The sequence below is a fragment of the Lissotriton helveticus genome, chromosome 8, assembly GCF_964261635.1.
Source record: "Lissotriton helveticus chromosome 8, aLisHel1.1, whole genome shotgun sequence".
In the NCBI taxonomy this organism is placed as follows: Eukaryota; Metazoa; Chordata; class Amphibia; order Caudata; family Salamandridae; genus Lissotriton; species Lissotriton helveticus.
In genome coordinates, this window is record NC_136069.1 from 851,124,531 (window position 1) to 851,151,442 (window position 26,912).

General features: G+C 45.1%; 1 long non-coding RNA gene across 2 annotated transcripts in view; it reads left to right on the forward strand.

Annotated features, from left to right (window-relative positions):
• Nucleotides 1–26,912, forward strand: part of LOC144772960 (uncharacterized) — a 940,307-nt gene that overhangs the window by 13,712 nt on the left and 899,683 nt on the right. For both annotated transcript variants that reach the window (XR_013599883.1, XR_013599882.1), the window contains exon 2: nt 21,626–21,692. This is a non-coding gene — a long non-coding RNA (uncharacterized LOC144772960). The remainder of the gene's footprint in view (nt 1–21,625; nt 21,693–26,912) is intronic.

Below are 26,912 nucleotides of genomic sequence, written 5' to 3' on the forward strand. Positions count from 1 at the left end.
TACTAACGTGAGTTTTGGGACACCCTAATTCGCCGAGGTTCCAATCCTCTGTCCACAGTTCTGTGTGAGAACAGAAACCCTGCGACAGGGGCACCCCCGACCCTTGCTGGAGCTTCATCACACTTGCGATACAACTCCAGCAATGCGCCACCTTTACGGCACAGATACATCACGCATCTGTGCTGTTTTTGCCCCATGATGCGCCGCATTGTAAATGCAGCACACCATAGGTGACGGAACAGCGGCACAGAATGACTAACACATCCCTGGTGATGCGCCAGTCATCATAAATGTATCCCTATGCTTCTTATCTTGTTAGAGATGAACCGCCATATGTATCATCAAAGTTTTTTGCATTTCCTAAATAGCGAACTTTAAGGAATAAATAGCGATTCTTTACCATTCCTAGTTTGCGATTAGCTATTTGCTAATTACAAATTACCCATTCATTTCCTTCATTTCCATAGGGCGGTTGGACTCACTTTTAGCTCGAACGGCTGAATGGATTTCCACGAAACTTGGCAAAATTGTAGGGACTGGTAGCCCGATGTGCCTTTGCTATGTCTCAAGATATATGCTCCAGTGGTTTTTACGAAAATTAACTTTGAAAAATATATATTGGGCTACATTGGCCTATATATATGTTGGAGCCCAAATGTAGCCTAATGTAGCCCAATGAAGCCCAATGTAGCCCAAAGATGGCCGCCAGACACACAAAAAAACAAATGTAGCCCAAATATCAGCCAGATGTAGCCCAACTATAGCCCAGTGACAGAATGACCAATCAGCTTCGCAAACCTCCGTTACGCGAAGCGGAGCGCTGTTACAGATATATATCTTTTTTTTAACGTTAATTTCTCAAAATCCACTGGAGCACATATATTGAGACCTAGCAAAGGCACATCGGGCTACCAGTCCCTAATATTTTGCCAAGTTTCGTGCAAATCCATTCAGCCGTTTTATTATTATTATTATTTTTTTTTGCCCCGCGGGGCCCTTTTAAAACCTCCACATCAAACCTAGGGGGTCAGCGAGGATCTACTATGCCCCCTTATAGTTATTTCCCCCTTTGTTTTGACCTCCCCTTGTCTCTCGATCCTACCGAGAGACAAGATGGCGGCCGCTACGGACTTTTTGGAATGTTGACAGACGCCGGAGAACCAATCAGCTTCGCTTCACAAAGCTCCGTTGCGCGAAAAGTACGCGTCCTGGGACGCTGCCAGGTCCGCTGTTACAGATATATATCTTTTTTTAAACGTTAATTTCTCAAAATCCACTGGAGCACATATATTGAGACCTACAAAAGGCACATCGGGCTACCAGTCCCTACAATTTTGCCAAGTTTCGTGCAAATCCATTCAGCCGTTCGGGCTAAAAGTGAGGCCAACCGCCCTATGGAAAACTCAATGTTAAAAACACGTTTTGGGACCCCCCTTTTTTCTCAGCCCCCCCTTGACGAACCCCCCCCAAATTTTCAAGGGCTGCTCAGAAACAAAATGTGCCATTTTCCTGAAAATTTCAGCCAATTCCGTCCACAAACGCCAAAGTTATTAGACATAGAATTTTCAAAAAACCCATAGAGAAAAAATCCTAACTATATATACCTACTGGCGACCGCCAGTAGGTAATATATATATATATATATATACATAATATACACACACACACCTATATATACACTTATAAATACATATATATGTATATATGCTGTCCCAGTTCATCTCAATCATACATGTATCCATTCTCTCTTCAACCACTCATTTCTTTCTCTTCTCTACTCTCTCGCTTTTTATTTCTCTTTCCGGTCTTTCCTATTTTAGTTCTTTTTCTTGTCCTCATTTCTATCATTTTTATTGTCTACATTTTCATTTGCCCTGGGTTTTTCCACTACCCTACTTTTTCCTCCTGCAGGCCTAGCTAAGAGCTTGAACGATGGAGCATCAGGGTGAGTACAGCCGGATCGTGGGCCCCCACTTACCCCCCACCCAGGTGATGCCACTGTATTTGGGCTCCAATGTTGTGCAGAGGGTTTTGCCCAGGCCACACCTAGGAAAATGCAACTCGCAAATCACATCAGTGTGAACAGAATTTAATACACTCTGCTGTCCTAGCGAACGTTTGAGCTTGTGCGAGTTTTTTTAGTTTTTTTATGCATTCCGCTTCTCTCTTTAATGCCCTCACGAGAGATGGCGGCGGCGGTGAAAGGGGGAAAGCATTTAAGCTATAAACCTTTTCATTCCGCCCCAGGGTCCACTGCAGCGGCTTTTTCAAAGTATGCACAGCATCCTGTAATCACAATGCATCGATACCCACCATCGGATCGGGCTTTCATTGGCTACAACTACGTAATTTTTTTTTCAGAATTGTAAGTTTATTTTTTCTTTTATTCCAGTCTTGAATTCTCATGTCTATAGCAAATCATTGCAAATGCGCCTGCAAACTTTTTTTCTCCCCTGCACAGTGCTAATCTTTTTTTTTTCTTTTCTCTATGGAGAAGGAGCTGTTTTCTAGCCGCTACCTGATAGAAAGGGTATGAGAAAAAAGCTCGTGACAGCTAAAAAAAAAGCAGCAAACAGTTAACAGCGAATTGGCACAATACAAAATTAGCAAATATGCCCATCCCTGGTGTAAGACTATTGGCGAGTAAATTAATTTTAGAGTATAGATTTCGAGTTGGGGCCAAATTTACAGGACGTGGGAGGTGGTGAAGTGTGTATGTATGTATGGTTTCAGTTTACACACATAAATAATCCCAACATTTTAGTTTTATACCCAAAAATAACAATACATCTACGGGTGAAGTTCATTTGTCCCCCAAAAAGAATCAGGCTCCCAAAAATTGAACCCCGACGCTCTCTTTATGATTGGGCCAAAAATCCCGTTTTGCGCTCGGAGCAATATTACATATCGCATTATATAGGCATCCATTATCGTGTTTTGCAACAGGGAAAACTTGCTGCACGTCACAGGAACATATTGCTCAAAATTCGATCGTACACAACTTGCAATCGTTGGAATCGTGCGCATTAAAACCTCTTTATCAACGCGATTGGCTGATGTTGAAGTCTGGTACCAACAACTGGTTCAAATATGTTCTCTCAATGTTTCAAGCTTTATTACAAATGTCACCAAAAAAATGTTAATATTTCACTTCTGTCCTTGGATTTTCGTCACAATAAAATACAATGAACATAATCTTCCCAAAAGTTATTTACAAAAATTTAAGCTAGTGCCATTATAAATTACAATAACTTTTATTTAACTATTAATTATTTTAAACAATAAAAGCCATTGTTCTTTGTAATATCAATACATCTAAGTCATGTAAATACAACACATATTGCATTACAAATGCCAAAGATGTCACATTTGCGAAAGTTAAAACTATTGGAATTATAAATGACAAAGCTATTCATTTCGCTATTCTCAAAACCAACACATAAATACAAAATGTGTCATTTACAATACTAATAACTCAAACTTTCCTAATGCGAGACCTATTGCATTGCAAATGCTTGTTATTAATATGGATGCTGTTCTGATGCTCTGTTTATCTTGCTCCTACTCACCCCCCACCCATTCAATGTCCCCCTGCATGTCTTCTCTCCCCACAGTCTTCACAGAGCACAAGATACTCTGAAATAACTAGTTATTTTCCTTCGAATTCATGTATTGTTAATGAGGCTTTCTTCATGTATTAAATGTTGCAACCCCAAGGCTATTTTCACAGCAGTTCCTATGTGAGCCTTGTCGAATACAGTAGTATATGGGTCACTGTTTGGAAATAATGAGGGATATGTACAAGGAAGTGGAGGAGAGAGACGTTAGCTTTCCTGGCTTAATGCCTCTCTCCTCTACTTCTGAAATGCAAGGCTGCACCATCTTTACAATAATGTGGTGCAGGCTTACGTTTTCCCCTGCGATGTTGCTAAGTTTATCAACTTAGCGTCAAAGCAGGCCCCCTTGCAGCAGAGTGCAAGGGTGTCTGCATGCAGGGGAGGATTGTTTATGTGTAGGAAGGTGTCCCTTCCTTTACATAATCAATCCTAGGGATGACATCCCGTCACTTTCATGCATGCTGCTTCATGTAGCTCACATGAAAGTGACACAATGGCATTTAAAAAAAGTTTGTTTATGTGCAAGAAGGGACACCTTCCTACACATAAACAAACAATGGCATTTTTCTTTTTCTATGTGTGCTGCACAAGGCAGCACACATGGAAAAAGCAAAAACGAGGAGAAATTATGCATTTCTCCTCGTTTCGCCATCTTAACCTCTTGAATGCTCATGACAAGCTCAGCTCGTCATGAGGCACAGTGGAGCTGCTTCATCATCGGGCCCACCCAGTGACACCTAGCGTGTCCCGGGTGTGCTTCGACGCCTGATTACAGCGGAGCAGGTATGTTGCTGAGTGTGCAGTGAAGGGTGTTATGAAAGTGATGTTAAAACGGCTTGGCGGGGGTCCCAGTACCCGAGGGTGAATTAGACTTTAATACCTGGGCCTCCGTCAGCGGTTAAAAAATAAGGCTGGAGGATGTTAGAGGCGAGTTACGACCTCCCACATCCGATGGGTCAACATGTTTCAGCCAGTGCCTTATGTATATGCTGACTTTCTTCAGGACCTATGTTAAAAAAGTGGGTGTAATTAAACTAGTGGGTGTGTGATTCAGACTATGTGTCTACACGCCCTAAAGTGTTTATCTATGTGTGAGAGGGGGATTCCCTTCTCAAGAACACCTGTACATATAACATGTATGGACAAAGACAAAACATACAGGGAAAAAGAGTCACTGGGATGTATGGCATTGAACACATCTGATGGCCGTCACTAAAGCGGTTGCAGTGTAGGCTATAGGCGGCTAAGGTGTAATGGTATTGGTGGTACCATTAAGTGAGAATCGCACATATAGTTCGGGAGTGAAGTGGCTAAAACACGGGAGTCACATACACGGTGCATATGTGTAGGACGGCGCAAGAGCTAATTCTTACGCTAGTTTTAGCAGGGTCGGGCCTCAAGGTTGAGAGGTGGCAGGGGCTTGACCCTAAGGAGAATAAGCGTTTGACCACACCGATTAGAGAGACCTGTAGGGGAGAAAAATGGCGCTTACCAGGAGTAGTGGTGGTTGTTTCTCATACTCCCAGCTTTTCTGGGCAGAGCCTGCTCTGGACCTGTAGTGCCTCCTTCGCATACCGGTAAGGAATGGCCGTTTTCGCCGGGTGTTAAATACTGTGGTTGATTGGATAACTGTGTGCACCTGCAAGTTGGAGGTAAGGGTAGAAAGACTCGGATAACCGAGTCATGGTGCCTGAAGGGAGCCTTGGCGCGATATGCGCGCATGCGCAGTAGCAGTGAGTTTGAGTACGCATGCGCGATTTGATAGTGTGATAGTGTTTCGGCCGCGCATGCGCAACCGGGTTTTTTCCGCTGGGCACAGTGATTCGTGCGCAAAGCGATAGTGTTCCAATCGCGTGCGCGTGTTTCACTGTGTTGAGTGTTACATAGACCAAAAGATTGGGGTAATGATCAGGTTGTGCGCATTTGCGCTATGGGGCCAAATGAGTGTGACTGTTGTGTGTTGCTTGTCAATGACACACGTTATTAGGGGGCAATCTTCAATATTGTCTGAACTGGGGGCTCTACCTCGAGGGAGGTATGTGACCGGGGGACAGGTGACAGGTTCAGTTGGATATGACACATCGAGACGGGTCATTGATATGTCAGGGAGTTCCATGGGATGGCATCGTTGAGGCCCTGGGTTGCTGTGGAAAGGCGGACCTTGTTTGGTTCCAAATTACCACGTACAACACAGCGTCCAATGAAGTGACAAAAATCATCAGAAAACATTGGAAAATAATCAACTCTGGACAGAGGAAATGGGACACCCCGAGATTTGCATACAAACAATGCAATAACTTGAAAGACCGCCTGGTCAGCACCCGCCCCAGAGAACCACCTAAACCACCTACCAATACCATCTTGAACGCATGGGGCCTCCCCAAGGTCGCTGGACACTACCCCTGCAATGACTGCAGTGTGTGTCACCTCACCACGCACACCAAAACCTTGAGTTTGGAACCAAACAAGGTCTGGACTCAACGTAGTCACACGAACTGCAACTCCCGCAACTTGATATACCTGATCACATGCACCTGCGGTCACCGATATGTTGGAATGACGACACGAAAAATCAAGATAAGGATAACGGAACATCGAAGCACTATAAGATGCAAAAAAAACATCAGCAGACTGACCAACCACTTCATTACCCATTGTCACACACCCAACGACCTAACCTGGACGGTCATTGAACAGGTTCCAGAAAGCACAGTGGACAATGACAGAAAACTGCTGAACATAGAACAGCGATGGATATACCGCCTTTCCACAGCAACCCAGGGCCTCAACGATGCCATCCCATGGAACTCCCTGACATATCGATGACCCGTCTCGATGTGTCATATCCAACTGAACCTGTCACCTGTCCCCCCGTCACATACCTCCCTCGATGTAGAGCCCCCAGTTCTGACAATATTGAAGATTGCCCCCTAATAACGTGTGTCATTGACAAGCAACACACAACAGTCACACTCATTTGGCCCCATAGCGCAAATGCGCACAACCTGATCATTACCCCAATCATTTGGTCTATGTAACACTCAACACAGTGAAACCCGCGCACGCGATTGGAACACTATCGCTTTGCGCACGAATCACTGTGCCCAGCGGAAAAAACCCGGTTGCGCATGCGCGGCCGAAACACTATCAAATCGCGCATGCGTACTCAAACTCACTGCTACTGCGCATGCGCGCATATCGCGCCAAGGCTCCCTTCAGGCACCATGACTCGGTTATCCGAGTCTTTCTACCCTTACCTCCAACTTGCAGGTGCACACAGTTATCCAATCAACCACAGTATTTAACACCCGGCAAAAAATGCCATTCCTTACCGGTATGCGAAGGAGGCACTACAGGTCCAGAGCAGGCTCTGCCCAGAAAAGCTGTGAGTATGAGAAACAACCACCACTACTCCTGGTAAGCGCCATTTTTCTCCCCTACAGGTCTCTCTAATCGGTGTGGTCAAACGCTTATTCTCCTTAGGGTCAAGCCCCTGCCACCTCTCAACCTTGAGGCCCGACCATGCTAAAACTAGCGTAAGAATTAGCTCTTGCGCCGTCCTACACATATGCACCATGTATGTGACTCCCGTGTTTTAGCCACTTCACTCCCGAACTATATGTGCGATTCTCACTTAATGGTACCACCAATACCATTACACCTTAGCCGCCTATAGCCCACACTGCAACCGCTTTAGTGACGGCCATCAGATGTGTTCAATGCCATACATCCGAGTGACTCTTTTTCCCTGTATGTTTTGTCTTTGTCCATACATGGTATATGTACAGGTGTTCTTGAGAAGGGAATCCCCCTCTCACACATAGATAAACACTTTAGGGCGTGTAGACACATAGTCTGAATCACACACCCACTAGTTTAATTACACCCACTTTTTTAACATAGGTCCTGAAGAAAGCCAGCATATACATAAGGCACTGGCTGAAACATGTTGACCCATCGGATGTGGGAGGTCGTAACTCGCCTCTAACATCCTCCAGCCTTATTTTGTAACCGCTGACGGAGGCCCAGGTATTAAAGTCTAATTCACCCTCGGGTACTGGGACCCCCGCCAAGCCGTTTTAACATCACTTTCATAACACCCTTCACTGCACACTCAGCAACATACCTGCTCCACTGTAATCAGGCGTCGAAGCACACCCGGGACACGCTAGGTGTCACTGGGTGGGCCCGATGATGAAGCATGCCACCAACTAGGTTAGTGGGTGAGGGCTTTATGAACACACTCACCATGTGTTCCCACCCTATGACGAAACATACTTGAGTCTTTTTACTCACTGTAATTAATATAATTTATGAGCTAGTCTCCTTTTGATTAAATCATTATCTTAGACTTGCCCTTCATTAACATCTGCCTGCTTCCTTCTTAACTTAACTTACTTCAACTTTAAAAGTTTTGTTCTGGGCCTTGGTTACAGAGTCTACCATTGAAGCAAGGGCCCTCTCTGACTACGCACACATTACCCTGTCCCTGCATGCCCCCCCCTGAGCACTCTGCTTCTACCTCGCACTGGCGTCTGCGAGACTCACTGCTTTGGTCCCAAGAAGTAGTTGCTGACTTCAGGCGATGTATTACTGACTATATAGCATCTAACAATGGGAACAACACACCACTCTCCTTGTTATGGGAGGCGCTTAAACTAGTAGTGCGAGGAGCTCTCATTGCTAAGGCCGCCTTTGAGAATAAGACCAGACGAACAAAAAGTGCAGAGCTAGAGATTACAGTTACTGGCCCAACGACTTTGAGACAACCCCCTGGTGCGAGGCATCCCATTTGGTTTAGATTGTTACCTCATTAGCTTATACACGGATGACATTATATTTTTGGTTGCACACCCCCCGTCCTCTCTTCCGGCTATTGGGAACGACCTTCAGATATTCAGTCAATTTTCTGGCTTTAAAATCAATATGCAGAAAGCTCAAGTACTCAATCTTACCGCGAGCCAGCCAACAGTGGATGCTCTTCGGAATCGCTTTGCCGTTGACTGGGTGTCTGAGGGAATTGTATACCTCTGGCAGGTCCTCCACAGAAGCCTTGTGAAAACAGCAGAGGTGAACTACTCTGCTCTAATAGCATGATCCGCACAGACATACACCGATGGCGTCGCCTACCCCTGACGTGGTATGGGAGACTATCTGCTGTTAAAATTAACGTATTACCGAGTGCCTTATATCTGTTCCAAACATTGCCACTAGAGCCCCTGGCACACGCCCTGCGACAAATACAATCGGCGATTGAGGGCTTTGTCTGGGGCCCGATCTCACCACAATTACAAAAAAAACAACTCCAACGGCCTAAGAAGAACGAGGGTCTAGCCTTCCCTAACATCACTCGATACTTCCATGCCTCAATTCTATGTTATTTGGTGGAGTGGACTCATCCCATGACAGAGAAATTTTGGGTCTTCATGGATCAGACCGTAGCGGGCCATCACATCTGGCGAGATGCCTGGTTGCCGAAACTGGCACGCGCTTGGGGACTCTATTCCACACCAGTCATGCATCCCACAATGCTTGCATGGGACAGGGTCTCCCAGAGGGCCAACTTGACCACGTTCCCTTCTTCCTTGACCCCGCTTTTCACTAATCTCGCCTTTCCACAGGAATGGATAACAAGTACGGAGCACTTTGGGTAGAAGAGGGTTGTAAACGCCTAGGGCACTTATTTGACCTTCAAGGCCTTATCCCCTTTAAGGAACTACAATAGGACTATAATCTATCGGCCACCGATTTTTATTTGCACTCCCAGATGATACACTGTATCTCTGGGGCTGAGATGCATTCCCTAGCTTTCCGACCGATGAAGTCGTTTGAGAAATGGATAATTAGCAAACATGACGATAAAAGCCTTATCTCTAAAATCTACTTATTCCTTAACAGAGCCCTCATAAGGGCTCGCACTGCAGGACAGAAACATTGGGAGACAGAATTAGGGCGCACGTTGTCTGATAAGGAGTGGGAGGATGTTTTTTAGGGGCACACCACACTACGTACTCCTCGAGCCATACTGAAACAGCTTTCAAGATTGCGACATATTGGAATTACACCCCTGATAGACTATTCAAATGGCAATCCCAATGTGACGGCCTCTGCTGGCCGGGGTGCAGTAGCCCTGGGACACTTTTCCAACTACTTTGGCATTGCCCAAAATGAACCCGCTATTGGGAAAAGATACTGGAAAAGATACTGGATGACATTGATGTGGCCATCAACACCTCCATACCCCGGAGATGTTTACACTCTCTTAAATCGCCCTAATTCGATAACCTTTCCCCTGCACTCGACTAGGGGGCGGCCGATGGCACTTGCATTGAACGCTGCACAAAGGGTAATACTAAAAAGGTGGAAATCGGACAAGATACCACATCACACACACTGGTTATACTAACTATGGAACCTCCTAGCGATGGAGGAGCTTTCAATTGCAGCAGCGGGGAAGAGTTAAGAATATGCCAAAACCTGGTCCCCTTTTTTAGCTATTCTCTCCACTGAATTCCGAGAATTGACCTGCCCACAATACCTCGGTATCCTGAAATGAGTTCCAGATTAAACCGCTGTCACCCCATTAGAGTGCGTATCACTGGTCCCCTCTTTCTCCCTGACGTAGTGGACCTATAACAATATTCAGGGCGCATAGGCTGACATACACTCTTCCTTTGTTTTGCTGACTGAGGAGAGGGGCTAGGGGAGGGATGTGGGCGGCTTGCTGTGTTTAACCTTGAGAGGCCCTACTTTTATCATTGCCTTGCTTGTACAGCCAGATTACAGCTAGCTGGCCCGCTGGGTTGTAGGCAACTTAATTCTGTTTCTCTGCTTTGTATTCTGTGAATAAAAACAGATTTAATACTAAAAGTTTTGTTCTCCTATTGCTGGAATGAGTCAATATTCATCCTGAATGGATTCCATGGAAACACTTGGTCAAAGTGTCTGAATTAGAATTACCTTCCTTGCTCTCATTATAATTTGAGTACTATCAGCATAAGTTTAAATTTTTTATTTGACTTTTCTGATGGGACTTGTTAGACTTGTCAGCTTTACAGTGGTCTTCCCTCAAACCATTTGCCTTCACCCCTCGTATTTTTCTGAATTATTTTTAGTTGGCCTCATGACTCTGTTCACTTTGCCACTGTTAACCTGTGCTAAAGGGCTTGTGCACATTCCCAAATACATGGTAAAATTGTCTTTATACCTGATTGCAATACTTAATTTACGTATAAGTCCTTAGTCAAGTGGTATACCATATACCCAAAGCAGGTACATTACATGCTACTAGTGGGCCCACAGCACTTATTGCACCACTCACTTAAGTAGCTCCTTAAAACCTGCTAAGGCCTATCATTGCAGCCTGTATGCAGTTTAAACTGCCAATTTCACTTGGAAAAATAACCCCTTTTCCAAGTCTAAAAATCCCTTTTTATTACTAATACATCACTCCTAATGTAGGCTCTAGATATCCCATAGGACAGGGTGCATTGCAATTACAATGTTGAACATGCATGTTTAAGATTAACATCTCCTGGTACTGAAAAAACAAAACAAAAAAAAATCAGTACTTTGAGACTTGCCTTATTACATCTGCGATACAAAAGGGGATGATGGACGGAGCGTTTGAGCCAATCAAACACTCACCCCCAGTCAACTGATCTGGGTTTAATCCATCACCATTCTTTAGCTCACTCTGCCACCCCAGTTCAGATATGGCCATATGAAAATCAATCTGAACCTGTGCCTCATGGGAACAGTCCAGCCCGAACTGCCAAGCCATGTCTTCCCTGGACCAGAAACAAGCATCCTGGGACTGGTTTCAGATTCATAATCCTCATCAGCCAGGCTATCTTGAATCCAGTGGCATAGTGAGCAAGGGACTCACGTCTGAGCACACCCTGCCAACTTAGGGCGAACAAAGCGATACAAAAGGGGATGATAGACAGAGCGTTTGAGCCAATGAAACACTCACCCCCGGCCACCTTATCTGGGTTTAATCCATCACCATTCTTTAGCTCACTCTGCCACCCCAGTTCAGACATGGCCATATGCAAATCAGTCTGACCCTGTGCCTCATGGGAACAGTCCAGCCCGAACTGCCAAGCCATGTCTTCCCTGGACCGGAAACAAGCATCCTGGGACCGGTCAGATTTTATTTTTCTTACCATTTGATGCATACAACCTATTCCTGGGTCACATGCCTAGGTGTGAGTTGGCCTTTGTATATTCCTCCCTACAACCACACGATAAAGGTGTGCCAGAAAGGATGTGGGTGTGGAGCTATGCACAGATCCACTTATACATCAATAGGCGGGCTGTGCTCACACACAAAGAACTTCACACTAACCTTTTGTACCTGCAGCCAGGCAGTTGCCAGGGAATTCCAGGCACTTCTGAGAGGAGAAACCTATAGAAGTTTCTCCCACTTCAAATGAGGCACAAGATTAAAAAAGTAGGACCCTTAGACCCACTGTTCAGTTTGCTACTGGAAATGTTGAAGGATTACCAGAGGATTGGAGTGCCTGCTGCTGTAGCCTGCTGGGTACTTCAGATGAGTTGCTGTGCTGCACCAAGAGGGACTGCTCTGTTTACTGAAGCCTGCTCTGAGAACTGAGAGGAGACCGGGACTTACCTGTTCATCGATCCTCCCAAGGTGCATCACTGGTCAGACTGACTTCGCAGCAGATCCTTCCTTAGTTCTTCTCGGTAGCAATAAACCCTGCTCAGTGGCTCCTCGCAGAAGGGGTATTCGGCCTCGTGGAACCCTCATCAGTTACAGCCTTGACCCACTGGAGATGTACAACTTCCAAAAAGAGACTAAGTCCAAACAAAGGAATATTCCCTGCAACTTTCTCCAGTGGCTCCTTAACAAAGACGCCTCCTTGTTGGTCACAGTCAGCTGCCTTGCTTTGCTGACATTTAGCTTCTCAGACATTTTCTTCAGAAATTTCTTCTATGTCCAAAGGTAAGCAGAGACAAGTCCCAATCCACCTTGTGTATCCTATCCTAGTTCTATCTTAGTTATCCATAACTTTAAACTTGGCTCCGGTCTCACATGACTAGATGTCTGCGGTTAGTGCTTTGATCTTTTAGGTGATATGTTTCTCTTTGAAATTTAAACATTCATAACTCTAGTTCTACTGATTTGATTTTTGTTGTGTTGGTGTCAAATAATTGATTAAAATGTACTCAATTCTTCTAAACTGATGTGTCTTGTTTCCACTTTATTACTGTTTGTGTGCTGAATAAACACTTTATCCCTTCCCTCTAAATTAAGCCTGACTATTTTTGTGACAAGCTACCACAGGGTTAAGCACACGTTAATTTGGTGAGTTTTTGTGGTTCAGCCTGACAAGGATTGTGACTTCAGTAGGATTTAACCCCTCAACCAACATCCCAATTTCTTACAGTACTCATAAGGGATTGAGGTACACATTAACCGCATCAACGCGGTGCAGATTTCCGCGGTGCGCTGAAGATTTCAAAAACCCACGGTTCATGACGAGCTGAGCTCGTCATGAGTGTACGAGAGGTGTACCTCATGACGAGCTGAGCTCGTCATGAGCGTCGAAGGGGTTAAGGACCTTTTTTATCATGATTTTGCATCGCAAGGGGGTGCCAGACAATATACAACCTAGAATGACATTTACCGAGCCACTCAAGGCCACCTTCTTTGGCCCTGGGGACAGCTTGGTAAATGTGGAGTAACGCAAGGCAGAGCAAGCTGCTGCCTTGCTTTACTCTGCCCCAGGATGGCATTTCATGGGTGGAGCGTGGGCGGATGGTGGTGCATTCCCAGATTTACTATTAGTGGCAGACCTGGGAATGCATCAAAATGTGATGCCTCCCCTGGGGAGGTGTAACGTGGAGAAATATGCTTATTTCTCCTTGTGGTTTTCCTCATTCTACCTGTGCTGCATTCTGCAGCACGCATACGAAGAGGAAAAAGCCTAGGAGTATTGTTTTTGTGCAGGAAGGTGTTCATTCCTGCACAAAAACAATCCTTTGTTGGTGGTAGGCAGCAGTTAGTGCGCCAGCGCATTCCTGTCCTTTCACGCAGCGCTTCAAGGTGGCTTGCAGCGCTATGTGAATATTTGATAAATATACCCCTTATTATTCAGGGACATAATAATATGGAAGGATGCTAATTGGCACATGTGCCCAGAAAAGCTCCACCAGAGCAGTTTGATTAATGCTCGCAAACATATTTGTTATTTTATTGTAGCGAGCACAAGAATGTTTTTGCAGTTGTTAACAGAGAAACTTTACTGGAAGAAGAAGAATTGTTTATCAAAACATTTTCTTTCCAAAATGCTTACAGCACGAGTTGAAGAAAAGCACGGGCCCTTTAATAATCAGTATTGCAATATCAGGAAGAGAGACACAATCTGGTGGAAGAGGGGAGGCAAACAAGTAAGGTCTGCTGCATGCAAGATGCCTCAAATGACAGATGTTTAGCTGCCCGCCAATGCACGTGTAAGTCACTGGAGCAAGTAGTTAATCTCAATGGCAGCAAACCTATTTGTAAATAGGAAATGAGCTTTCCTTATCTTTGTAGTGAAGCCATTAGTTGCTGAAACGTGAAAGCCGCTCATGTTGCACATTATTGCTCGGCTTGCAGGAAGTCTCTGGCTTCACACTGTTTTAATGATAGCACAACTTTATAATAAAAGATATCGAAGCCCTAATTTAAAAATCACTTTAAAATTTCGTAGACCATACATAACATGAAAGAGCAACAGAAACCGTAGAGATATAACAAACTCTGCTGTATAAAATTGTTTTTTCTGGCAATCAACGACTTAACGAAACATTGCGCAACGAATTCACAAATGTTACACACATTATAAATATCCACAGCTGGACTGTGTAAGCATTTCTGAAAAAATAACTAGACAAATGAAATACAAACAAGCTGACAGATGGCAAACATTGTTACATTACCTTGGTCGTCCTAAAGCATTGCCGGTGCCAATATCTTTTACCACCATATTATGAAAGTAGATTTGTGGAGCAGCCGTGGTTCCTCCGCTACGGCTATAAACACATTTTATCATTGTTTTAATTTTCCTTTCCTGGCCGAGTCTTTGGGGGCGGGACCATAGGGATGACTGTCACTAGAGGGGGATTGATATGCACTGGTATCAGTGTGCATGTGGGTTTGGCCTGCCGCCTCGGGACAGCCAAACCAACATGTACACTGAAACTGTCTCCAACCTGAGCTGCATTGCTGGATTTGAGACAGCATGCACAGGCTCCTAGGGGCATATTTACAATAACTGGTGCATCCCTGCAAATCAGCAGGGATGCACCAGTTATTGTGCGCCACTGCTCCGCCATCATGGATGCGCCCATGGTGCAAAAACGGCACAGATGCGTGACGCATCTGTGCCGTAAAAGTGACGCATGGCTGGAGTTGCGTCGCAAGCGCGACGCAGCTCCAGCAATGCTCCGGGGGCCCTGTCTAGTTATTGCTGCGTCAATCCTTAAGCCTGCTTCAGGCAGGCGCAGGGTTTTGACGCAGCAAGGGCCTAAAAGTGACTGAGTGAAATCTTGTAGATTTCACTCAGCCGCTTTTAGGAGGCGTTCCTGCGCCGGAACGCCCCCCCTGCAACGGAACGCCTACATGTGGCGCAGGGCATTACAACGTGACGCATCTCCCAGATGCGTCACGTTGTAAGTACTCACGAACCATGGAGCAGGATTTGCGCCGCCGCTGCGTCACAAAAGTGACGCAACGGCGGCGTAAAAGTGTCGCAAGGGGCTCGTAAATCTGCCCCCTAGTCTCTCTGGGAGTGCAAATTCAGGGCACTCAGGCCAATTCAAGCACTACTTTCATGTGTGAGACCAGAGTCAGCATTTGCCGCACCGGAGTCTGGGAGCCTATTCCTGGCATGGACTGGAGAAGAAGAGCAAGATGTGGCTTACTGCAGGTGAGTTCGTTTTAAATATTTCTTTTTGAACTTTATTTGTTGTCTGTTGTTCTGATCCCTTTTCACCCACCTCACCACTGTTCAACTACACCAGCCGCTACTGTTGTGGGGGTGGTAATGTACAACAAGAATATTAATGCATATTCATGCATGCAAATTGCAGTTAACAAACAACAATATTTAAATAACATATCACCATATTACAATTACAAAACACACTAAGGGCTTCATGTGGATGCAGGTTGGACTGCCACTGAAAGCCTATTGTTGGCGTTTCAACCAGCTGACACTCCTTTGGTCCGACCGCCAGATTACGATACCGACGGTCAGATCATTTGCTGTCGGAGGGAAGACCACTGCCTCAAACAGGATATAGGATCCCATTGGGCAGAGGTTGGACTCCTATCCCTACCATGGAGGTGGTGCCCGAATTTTCACTGCCATAGGCATTAGGATGTAGGCTTCCAACTGCCTATTCATAGCAGTTCGACCGCCATGACAAGGCAGCTGGAAAGGGACTTTGGGGGCCCACGCAAAGTTCCCATACCCCATGTAGTGTCCCTCACACATCCATGCACCGTGTGCTAGTCATGGATGTGCACAAAGTGCCATCTCCTACTGTGGCTTGTGCTGCAGACCTTTTCCTGGGCTGCTGCTCAAGTCACAGTAGGAAAAGGCACTTTCTGACCTCCTGCATGGTGGTCTGATCATAATTGGGCAGGTTGAACCACCGACTCACCGTCGGACGGATACCTGCCGGCAGCGATGGTGATCGGACGCTCGGTCGACTGCCATCATAATGAGGGCCTAAGAGTGAAGGAACACAACAACTCAATACAATAGAACACAACAATGAAACAGTAACAGCACAGTTAAACAGAGACAATACAACAAAGCAAAAAAGTGATACAACAAAAAACACAACTCTACAAAGTATAAAACACCAATACAACATAGCATGCTAACCCACAACACAAATACACCATACACCACAAAAAAACAACACACAGCACATATTTGCAATTATGTTGTGTTGGGTTATGACTTTGTGTTGTGTGGTGCTATTGTGTACTGTTTTGTCTCTGTTTCTTTCTGTTTTATTTTGTATATATTTGCAGTCCATTTTAGTGCTGCTGAAAAAGGATGCTATTATGTCAGTGTGTTGTATTGTCTTCAGTGCTTAATTTGAACCAGTGATTTCCAGTGCTTGGTATCAGCACTTGTCAACACCAGCATTTATGACAGTCTGCCACATGGTGGTGCTGTTTGTCATATTTCGAATAGAGCACAATACAAGTTGTTTATTAATTCGAAATGCAATAAAAATTACACTCAAGTCCTTCTTATAGCTTTGGGGACACAGAATAGTCTGAACTGTCACACTTGTTGGAGTGTGATGACTAGTACTGGTGCTGGTTCTGTAATTAGTAGCACTTTCAGGGACAGTGGGTGGTGCAAGGAGTAGTGGCCTCCTGAGAAGGGCCCTGACACTAATCTTTTTACAAATTCAGCACTGACAGTCTTGGTGTACTTGCTATAACGTTGCGATCTGTTATTCTGTCATTCAACTATTTGTGTATTTTATGTTACGCTACTGTAATATTTATGTGCTACATTGTAGTGTATATTTGTGGGTTTTTTCTACGTTCCAATGGGGTGTAGTTTTGGTGTTTGTTTTTTCTTTTGAGAATTTGTGTTGCACATTGTCATGGGTGTGTTGTGATGTATTATTTGTTGTGTTGTGTTAGGCCTGGCATCCTTGGTGTGGTTTCCCCTGACTTTTTGTCTTACGACCTCCTGTTTTGCTGACTTCATTTTTGCTGGCTTTAGAATTTTTGGCACTTTACAACTGCTAACCAGTGCTAACGTGCATATGATCTGTACTCAAAACATGCTAACATTGGCTTATCCACAATCAGCATATACAATTAACTTATATGTACCTAGTATAGTGCACTATATGTGAACAGGACCTGTAAATTACTAGTGGGCCTGGAACATTGATTGTGCAACCCACCCAGTAGCCTTTTAAACATGGCTCAGGCCTGCCACTGCAGAGCCTGTACGTGCAGGATAAACTACCATTTCGACCTTGCAAGTTAGCCTACTTTCCAGATCCAAAGCTTCCCTTTCATTACATGTGTCACCCTGAAGGTAGGCCCTAGGCAGTGTATCTAAAAGGTAAGACATGTACTTCCGAGTTTTATATCTCCTAGTAGTAAAAAACTGCTAAATTTGTTTTTGACTACTGCAAGGCCTATCTTTCCCATAGTTAACATTGGGATTGTCGTAACACATCTTTCAAGTGTAATTTCCAATTGGGAAAAGATAGAGATTTGGATATTGGTGTGTGCGGACTCACAATTTAAAATCACATCTTCATGATGAAGTTGGATTTTAGATTGAAAGTCTGAAAATACCATTTTTAGAAATTTGTCATTTTCTTACTTTAAGCATTCTGCGCCTCTGCCTGTCCCCGAATATACATCTGGGTTGGGTAATAGCTGGGCTTTGTGCATTCCCTCTAGACAGTTGCACAAAGGGAGCTGGGGTATGACATTTGCATTCTGATGGCCCATCACCAGGCTGATGGTCCATCCCGAGGTAGATTGGGAGGAAGGAGCTGACACTTGAACCTGAATAGGGCTGTGCCTGTACCCACAAGAAGATCTGCACACACCCCTGTAGTTATTCTGGAGCCAGGGCAGGAATGGCAGGAACCGTGTGATCTTCAAAGGCATCTTTGAAGGATCCCCCACTTGAAAGGCACGTTTGCGTATACGTACTGGACTCCTGACACCACAGAATCAGAATTTTGCTGGAACCAAGGACACTCTGCCTGGATGAAGAGCTGCTGTGCTGTAGGAAGTACTACATCTTTGCTAACTGCATTGGTATGTTGGCCGGCGGCCTGCTAATTGCTGTGCTGTTGAAGGGACTACTAATTTGCTACCTGATCTGGTGTGTTGGGCTGCTGCTTCTTGCCTGGAAGGGAGAAGGACTGGACCCGATCTCTACATCCTTGAACCCAAGTTTCTCCAAGGGCTATTTGTCCTGCCTCCTGTTCTCTGAAGTGTCATGGTCACAAAATACTTCTTGCAGCTCTACTGGTGCTGCTAGACTCTGTCTGCTCTGAGTCCTACCCTTGCCTGAGGTGCCCTCTCCAATCCTGGGCCTCAGAAGTGGGTTCTGCAACAGTTCTCTGCAAAAATAGACTCAGTGGCCCCTTTGCACTGATCAGTTCTGATGCAGTGCCCGCCAACACTGAGCCAATTTGAAGACAACGCACATCCCAACTGTGTTGTTTGACGACGATTCATCACTGATCCACAGATGCCGCTGCCAGGCTTGACTTAGACGCAGTACTGGTCCTTCGAAGCCAACTGTGAGGCTCAACTCCGACACATTAACCTGACTGTGTGAATCGGTACCGGCTCAGGAAGACCTCGACTTTGACGTTTGCTCTGTACAAGGTACTTTTTTAGTGGGCCGTGCATTGGTCGTGTAGCTGGCCTGCGATCCGTCACGGTTGGCATGAACTTTGGATCTACCTCGGTCTAGCGCGACCTAAAGTAATCTTTTAGCTCTATTGACTTCCAAGCACTGTTTTGTATTTATTCTTTAAAAACTCATACCTCGACTTCTACTGAATATATTTTTGCCGTTTTGATCTTGTTTTATTCACATAAATATGCTATATTTGTCTAAACTGGTGTGAAGTCTTTTTTCTCTGTTTTAACTGTGTTACTGTAATTAAAGTGCTGCACAAATACTATGCAAATTGTCCCTTATGGTAAGCCTGGCTGCTCTGTGTCAAGCTATCAGAGGGTGGATACAGGTTAATTTAGGCTGTGTATGTGACTCCCTCTTGGATAGGGTGTTTCCTCTGCCAATCAGAAACATAAATTTCTAACTTGTTGTATTATTGCATTGAGCATTTGTACTGTAGTGGTTGTGTTGAGTTTTGTTTTGAATATTTTGGAAGCCCAAAACTGTTGCAGAGATCATGCCTCCAGTGCCCACTTTATGTGACCTAAGCCATAAACTGGCACCTGATGATTCAGGAAGTGCCTACACACACGCTAAGGTGTGTGGTATAAGTGTCAGCAGGACTACGGGGGACCGGTTTGCAGAGATGTCTCTCCAAGACCAAATTGGATCCTTTAACGAGTACCCTTCCCCCGATCCTCGATATTCTGCCTAATATCCCTAAATATTGTATTATTCAAGTGTCAGTGAGTACGCCGACACTTATACCACACACCTTAGCGTGTTTGTAGGTACCACACAGGTTTCACGTGGCATCTTTCCCCTTTGCCACTCACTATTCACTCACCTGGTTCTGAAGAAAGCCCTTTTCCTTTTTTTAATGGGCTGAAACATGTAGACCGCCACACTTAGTCAACTTATGGTAATATCTCCTAAATAGTTGCAGTACACATATTGTTTTTAACCATATCCTGAGCCGCCAATATTAAAATTAGAGGCAAGGATTCTCAGAGATATTTTTAACTGTAGAAATTCACCTCACATCACATTTATGCACAACACCAGCTCTGCTGTAATTAAACATCGTAGCACAACGGGGGGCACTCGGCCGCCCGGTTGGGACCCCAATGATGAAGCATGGCACCAACTAGCTTGTTGTGTGAGGGGTCTTTTAAGAACACCTAATGGGTCCATGTTCATACTACATACAGTGATCTAATTACATACACATAGTGGGTCCGTCCACATTGTTTAAGTTTAGTATCCTTTTGGGGAAAGAGACGCACCCCTAGTCCTATCCCTTGCTCTCCCCTTGATTTTCTCTAGCATTCCCAAAATTACCAATACTGATTTACCTGGGAATGCGTCAGAGAGGGAGGCATAAAAAGGAGAGATATCTTTATTTTTCCCTGTTGCTTCCTCTTTCTAAGTGTACTGCATTTTGCAGCACACATAGAAAGAGGAAAATGCCCCCAGGGGATTGTTTTCGTGCAGGAAAATGTCCCCTCCTGCACAAAACAATCCTGCCTACAACGCATCAGGGTTCAAGGGTCCCTGCGTTGGCGCAAGGCAGCACACTGTGAGCCAGTACTGGGAAAATACAGGAAAACCCATTATGTTAAATATGGTGCATTCATGCCCTTTCCATGTCACTCGGCACAGTGCAGCGTCGGAAGGTGACTTGCTGCACTACACTGAGTGACTTTTTGGTAAATGTGTCCCTTAATCATTGGAGTCTAAATTCAGGGAGAATATGGGAGTCCATGCTCCAGTGATGAAGTTCTGGAGAACTTCTGTAGCCACTATTGTTCCAATTCTTTTATGTCGGAGTCCACACCCCTGAACAGCCAGGTTCTGCAGGAGCAAAGGTGCTCAGCGTAATCCCCCCTTGGTCAACCCTCAACACACGAAAGACCAAACAAGTATTGGCAATTCACTTTTCAGGGGAAATGGGTTGGGGAGAGAGGAATGTTAGCAAAGGGGAGGTTTTTTTAATTTACCCCTGGGTTATTCTACTGGTGAGTTCCTTCTCAGGTTCTCGGGAAGGCTGTGATGCACTCTACAGGATGACTGGTTTTCCCTGTGTGATTTCCTGGATGTCTATCTATTGTGCACACAAATAGGTAACAGAGAGTAATCAGAAATGTACAGCCTTCTCTACCATACAACTGCTTATACACTCTTCTAACCGCTCTTACAAACTGGTATTTCGAAATGGTGTTCACACTCACCCTAAGTGTGTATCCTATTGGGACATAGAATGCTCCTGAATGGTGTCTGCTGGAAAGTATATATTGGAAAAGAACCAGGAAACCTCCTGGGTCTAAAGAGTAAAGTTACCGCCTCACTCTCTTACTGAAAGTCTGAGGCAGGATAATAGCCTATGTCACTATACAGACTTGTAACTGTTCTTTCCTGAATTGCCTCTATGCTTAACAACGATGTTGCCACCTTAAAAGTCATGTAACCTTCGGGAAGACTTAGGGATTGAGGTACAGTGCACTGACCTTGTGCACAGTGGTGATTCCCTTTCTCGTAATCTTGATTGTTCTTTGTCTTTCTTTCCTTCTTTCTCTCTTTCAGGGAAGACGTGTTGTGTTCACAGTCAAAGAGGAGGAGAGGTTCACCTGGACCAGGTTCGGAGATGCAGGTAAGAGTTTTGATGAGGTAAAATGATCGGCACAAGGTGTGAGCAGGAGCTGGACATGGGCCTCTCTCTGAGCAGAGCTGAAAGCCAATCAAGGATCAGTGTGTTGGGTGCGTTACTTATATACCTCACCCAAGATGGCTGCCAAATCTCATGTACCCGAAATCTTGCGAAATCGCAATGTCTTGCCTAAAAAGATGTAAAGTGTCTACTAAAGGGCAGTAAGTCAGCCCATAAAAGAGTCATGAAAAATAGATTTAGACTAGTGGGGGGAAGGAAGGGCATGATGGGGCATTGAGATTTGTAATTTAGGAGTTGAGGGAGGAGTGGTGGAACATGATGAAAGGTGACCTCATGGATATGTACTTGTGTCTGAAGGTCTATGCGTTGTTCTGCTAACCACCACAAAAGAGCTGTCTCTTACACTCAAAGTCTCCATAACATCCTAGATACATAAGGCCTGATTCAGAAAGGTAAATGTACACTTTTGAGTAAGTTTAATATTGTTTGCTATGTATGGTCCTCAATTTGAGACTATCCTCAATGATTCTGTTGAGGATTGCAAGGCACTTTCACCTTCTTTTATGGTTAACCCAGTGACTCTTTACTGTCTGCTAAGAGATTTATAGGACACAGTTGGAAACCACAATATTAACTGACCTTTTGTGGCAGAACCCATGGCTCTGAGTCAACAGATTTTGTTCAATGCCTCCTCCATCAGTCCTTTTCATGGACTGATGGTTGTTACAAATCTCAATTACCTTTATGACCAGTGGAGGGCCTTCGGCCCCCCTCAGTGAGCCCTTCTGATTTTGCACCTGGGGTACCGCATTGGGTTCCAATCCCTATCAGGGATTTCTTCCATCTGATTCCCCTGCCTCAGTCTTTGGTGATGCAAACTGCTCTTCTAGGGATGACCCAATCCTGGTTCATTCAGAGTGCTACCAGAAATGCATGATGGAAGGAAGGAAAGGACATGTACTTTACCTTCTTTCTGTTTGAAAAGCCTAGTCGTGACTACTGTCCTTTCTTGGACTTCAAATCTACCAAGAAATATTTGCTTCTTTGCCCGTTATCCCCTTCCCTGCTGGCCACATTCCCCCGCTGTGCTCGGGGGAGGGGGGGCGCGCACAGCGCCCCCGTGCAACTGACGAGCTCAGCTCGTCATGCAGCACAGTGCTCGTGTGCTCATGGCGAGCGGAGCTCGTCATGACCACACCCGTTTCTTTAGAACGTTCGCACAGCAGGGGAATTTGCCCAGCGTGCGAGCGTTCTAAAGGTCATGACGAGCTGAGCTCATCATGAGCACACGAGAACCGTGGCTCATGAGCATGGGAGGGGTTAAAGATGGAAACAGTACTAGACATTATATGGGATCAGAGCTTCTTGATCAATGGAGAAAAGTCCAGCTCAGGTATTGTAAGTCCAGATTATTATTGGGGCTCAATTCCACACAGACCTGTGGAAGGTGGTTTTGGACCAGGTTGTCTTGCTCTACTTGCACCTGTCTTCTCTGTTATGCATTTTTCACTCCATTGTGGGAAAGGCGAGAACTTGATAGTTACCTGGCAGTCACCACTTGTATGGTGCTCTTGGTCTAGATCCATTTCAGCTTGTACCATTTGCAGGTCTAGTCGGACATTACAAACACAAGAACCATAATCCTAATGTACATTGACAAGTCCACAACATATACCAACAGGTAGGGGAGAAACATAGGAGATTATTGTAACTGGGTAGAGATTGCCTCCAGTCTCCCATAGCAATGTATCTGCCATGGGTGAGAATGGGTTTGTAGACCTCCTCATAATCCAATTCCGATCATCAATACACCTTTGGTTTTATAAAGAGTTAGTTTTAATCTTTGTAATGTGAAGACTCTCTGAGTTACTCAAGAGGATATTCTTCTGGTGTTTTGTTCTCAGGATCCCTGTCACAAGACTTGGGGGGTTAGTGCTTTCTTAGTTCAGTGGCCTCAAGGCTTTCATGTGTCCTCCCTGTCTTCACTTTGATTCCCTCCCTGTCCTAAAATGGAATAGATAGTACAAATGATGACAGATGACCCAGCATCTCAATTGTATCTGGTGCCTTTACTTTTAGCTTTTGATTCTACATGGATGTTGCCCATACTTCTATCATTACTCTATCTTCCCTGCTCTTAGCTTCCTGCGTTCAGCACCTGCACTTTGGCAACTTCACCTGGGGGTTTGGAGGCCTAGGGGTCTAGATTCCAATAATACATTACATGGAAAAAGCCACATGCTCGAAGAAGGTGGCCTTTTCCCTCTTACTGGGCTATCACTATAGTTCTATATCAAACGTTTACTCTTGATTTTTTTTAAATTATTTTTATTTGCATTTTTCGTAGAGTGTACAACATTAACATAAAGTGCAGTGCAATATTCATCATCAAGTCTACTATTCAATTTGAGAGCCCATTACAATACCAACAATCAAAGCCTGCCATAACATTACCTTGAGCCGAAGGAAGTACCTGTTTTCTACTACATCATGGAGCATTGTATCTCAATGCACATTTACAGGGCAGTATTACTCATCATGATCCTGAGAACGACATCACCATGTACATACATTACAGTCGTTGTTATGTCACAAGTCCTCTGCATCCGCAGAATTTAGGCAATTCACAAAGGGCTCCCATGCATCTCTAGGACGAGATCTTGTTGGCAACAGTTCCCAAAGAGTTCTCAGGTGTTTCCTACAGTATGTCACACTTGCAACTCATCCCTTCGTCGTGGGAGGCAGGGTTTCTCCCCAGTGTATAGCCAACTGTCATTTAGCCATTAAAAGTAGCATTTCCGGTAGTTTGCGTAATTTAGGTGACACTGGGCCCGATGTAGGTAATCTCGATTTACCTACTCTTAAATACCGAATCATACCGATTCGGTATTTAAGAGTAGGTAAATTAGAAGTAGGCAGATGTAGGTAATTTTTCTTTTTCAATTACCGAATCTGTAAGATTCGGTATTTACCGATTCGGTAAATACAGAATCAGTATTTGCCATTGATTCCTATGGGCCTTGAAGCCCATAGGAATCAATGGCAAATACCGATTCGGTAATTACCGAATCGGTAAATACCGAATCCTGCCAGGGGGAACGGGGTGTCACTTTGACACCCTGTAGCACCCCAATCTCAGGCTTGTGTGCCATGTGGCACACAGACATGCCCTAAGGGCATGTCTGTGTGTCACATGGCACAGGTGTACATGCACAGATGTGCATGTACACCTGAATTCGTTATTTACCATGCAATAGTATTACATGGTAAATAACGAACTCTTAGGGGCCTTTGGCACTGTTTAAAGCACCACCTACATCTGCATTTACAGATTCGGTATTTTTACCGAGTCTGTATTTACCAATTCGGTAATTTTACCGATTCAGTAAATACAGATTCGGTAAAAATACAGAATCTGTAAATACATGCCCCCTACATTGGAAAAGGCATTTACCGGTCGGTAACGGCCGAATTCGGCCGTTACCGACCGGTAAATGCCTACCTACATCGGGCCCACTGTCTCCAGAATTCCCAATAAGGACACCAATGGCGTGCAGGGCAGGTCCAACCCAGTAATAGCTTTTATGTGTTGCAGTATGTTTATCCAGAAGTTTGCTATTGATCTACACTGCCAAGCTATATGTAAGAAGGTCGCCACGGGGGCACTGCACCTCCAGCAGCCATCATCTTCCCGCAGCCCCATCTCATGTAATTGTATGGGTTGCGATACAGGCAGTGGAGATACTTAAATTGGATGAGCCGTAGGCGGTAATTGGGCGACTGCCTACAACTGAGATCCCACTGCTTATCCGTGAAGCTATCCCCCAGATCCTCCTCCCAGGCCCTGCGAGAGGTCGGGACAATGAGCGGAAACGTTTTCTGGGTAATGTTGTTGATGCAAGATATGAGTTTCCGCCCCAATTCCACCGCCAGTAGATTTTCTAGTGCTGGCAATGTCGGCGGCGGCTCCGGAAATGTGGGAAATTTACTCTTGCAGGATGCGCAGATCTGATAGTATGTTAACATATCTAGCGCTGAGGGTGGTGTGGGTCGCACATTTGTTGTAGTGTGAGAAAAGTGTTTTCGGGATAGAGATCACCACCTTTCTTTTTGCTTTGCATGGAAGTGCAGTTCTATGCTCTGGGTTCCAGGAGGGGAGGGATTAGTGTGCCCGTTGCTAAGACCCTCCCATGCCCATCTCAGAACTTGCTCCGTATCGATTTCATCACAGGGCGTTTATATGGGTGGAACAGTGCTGTGGACACTGGGAGAGGTGCTGCCCTATCTATTTCAATTGCAACATGTGGCTGAAAAGGTGTGGGGTGCACCCTGAAGTGCAGGAATTGTGCCTGCGCACTATATGCGTAGAGGACAAAGTCTGGGGCCCTCATTCCACCATGCGCTTGTGGAAGTGTCACTACCTCCCAGGATATCCTGGGCTATCCGCCGGCCCACACCAGTTTAATCATGAATGACCTGAGGCGATTTAAAATTTGTACAGTGAGAGGCATAGGAATGTTTACAAAGAGATATCAGAGTTTCTGCAGTATGATTATCTTGGCCACCGCTATACGGCCGGCAGGAGCAAGGAGAAGAGTTTTCAATCTTTTTACCCTCTCTTCGATCCAGGCCACCACCCTACCATAATTTGCCGTCCACTAGTCCTGCAGATTACTGCTAAACCATATGCCCAGGTATCGAATAGGGCCGGACGCCCAGACTAACGGATAATCAGTCGCAAAAGCCTGGGTTCCCGGTGTAAGCGGTCGAATTACAGAATTTATATTGACTCCGGAAAGCCCTCCATATCATACAACCTCACGCTTCATGGGTGACAAGTTATCTTTGGGGTTAACCATATATAGTGTGATATCATCTGCGTACATTAACACAGTGAGTGCCCTGGTTGTAAACCCAATCCCCTGTTTGTGTGGTGCTGACGCAGGTGAGCTGGCAATGGTTCTGTCACAATCGCGAATAATACCGGCAACAAGGGGCAACCTTGTCTGGTGCCCCGTGTGATGACTATTGGCTCAGAGATCAATCCATTGAACCTTAGCCGTGGGTCGCGTGTAAAGAAGTTGAATTTGCCAGATGAAAAGTGGGCCCAGGTCTAATCTACTAAGAAGCTGGAACAGGAATCCCCTTTTCAAAGAATCAAACGCCTTAGTGGCGTCTAAAAGAGCTGCACTTGCGGATACA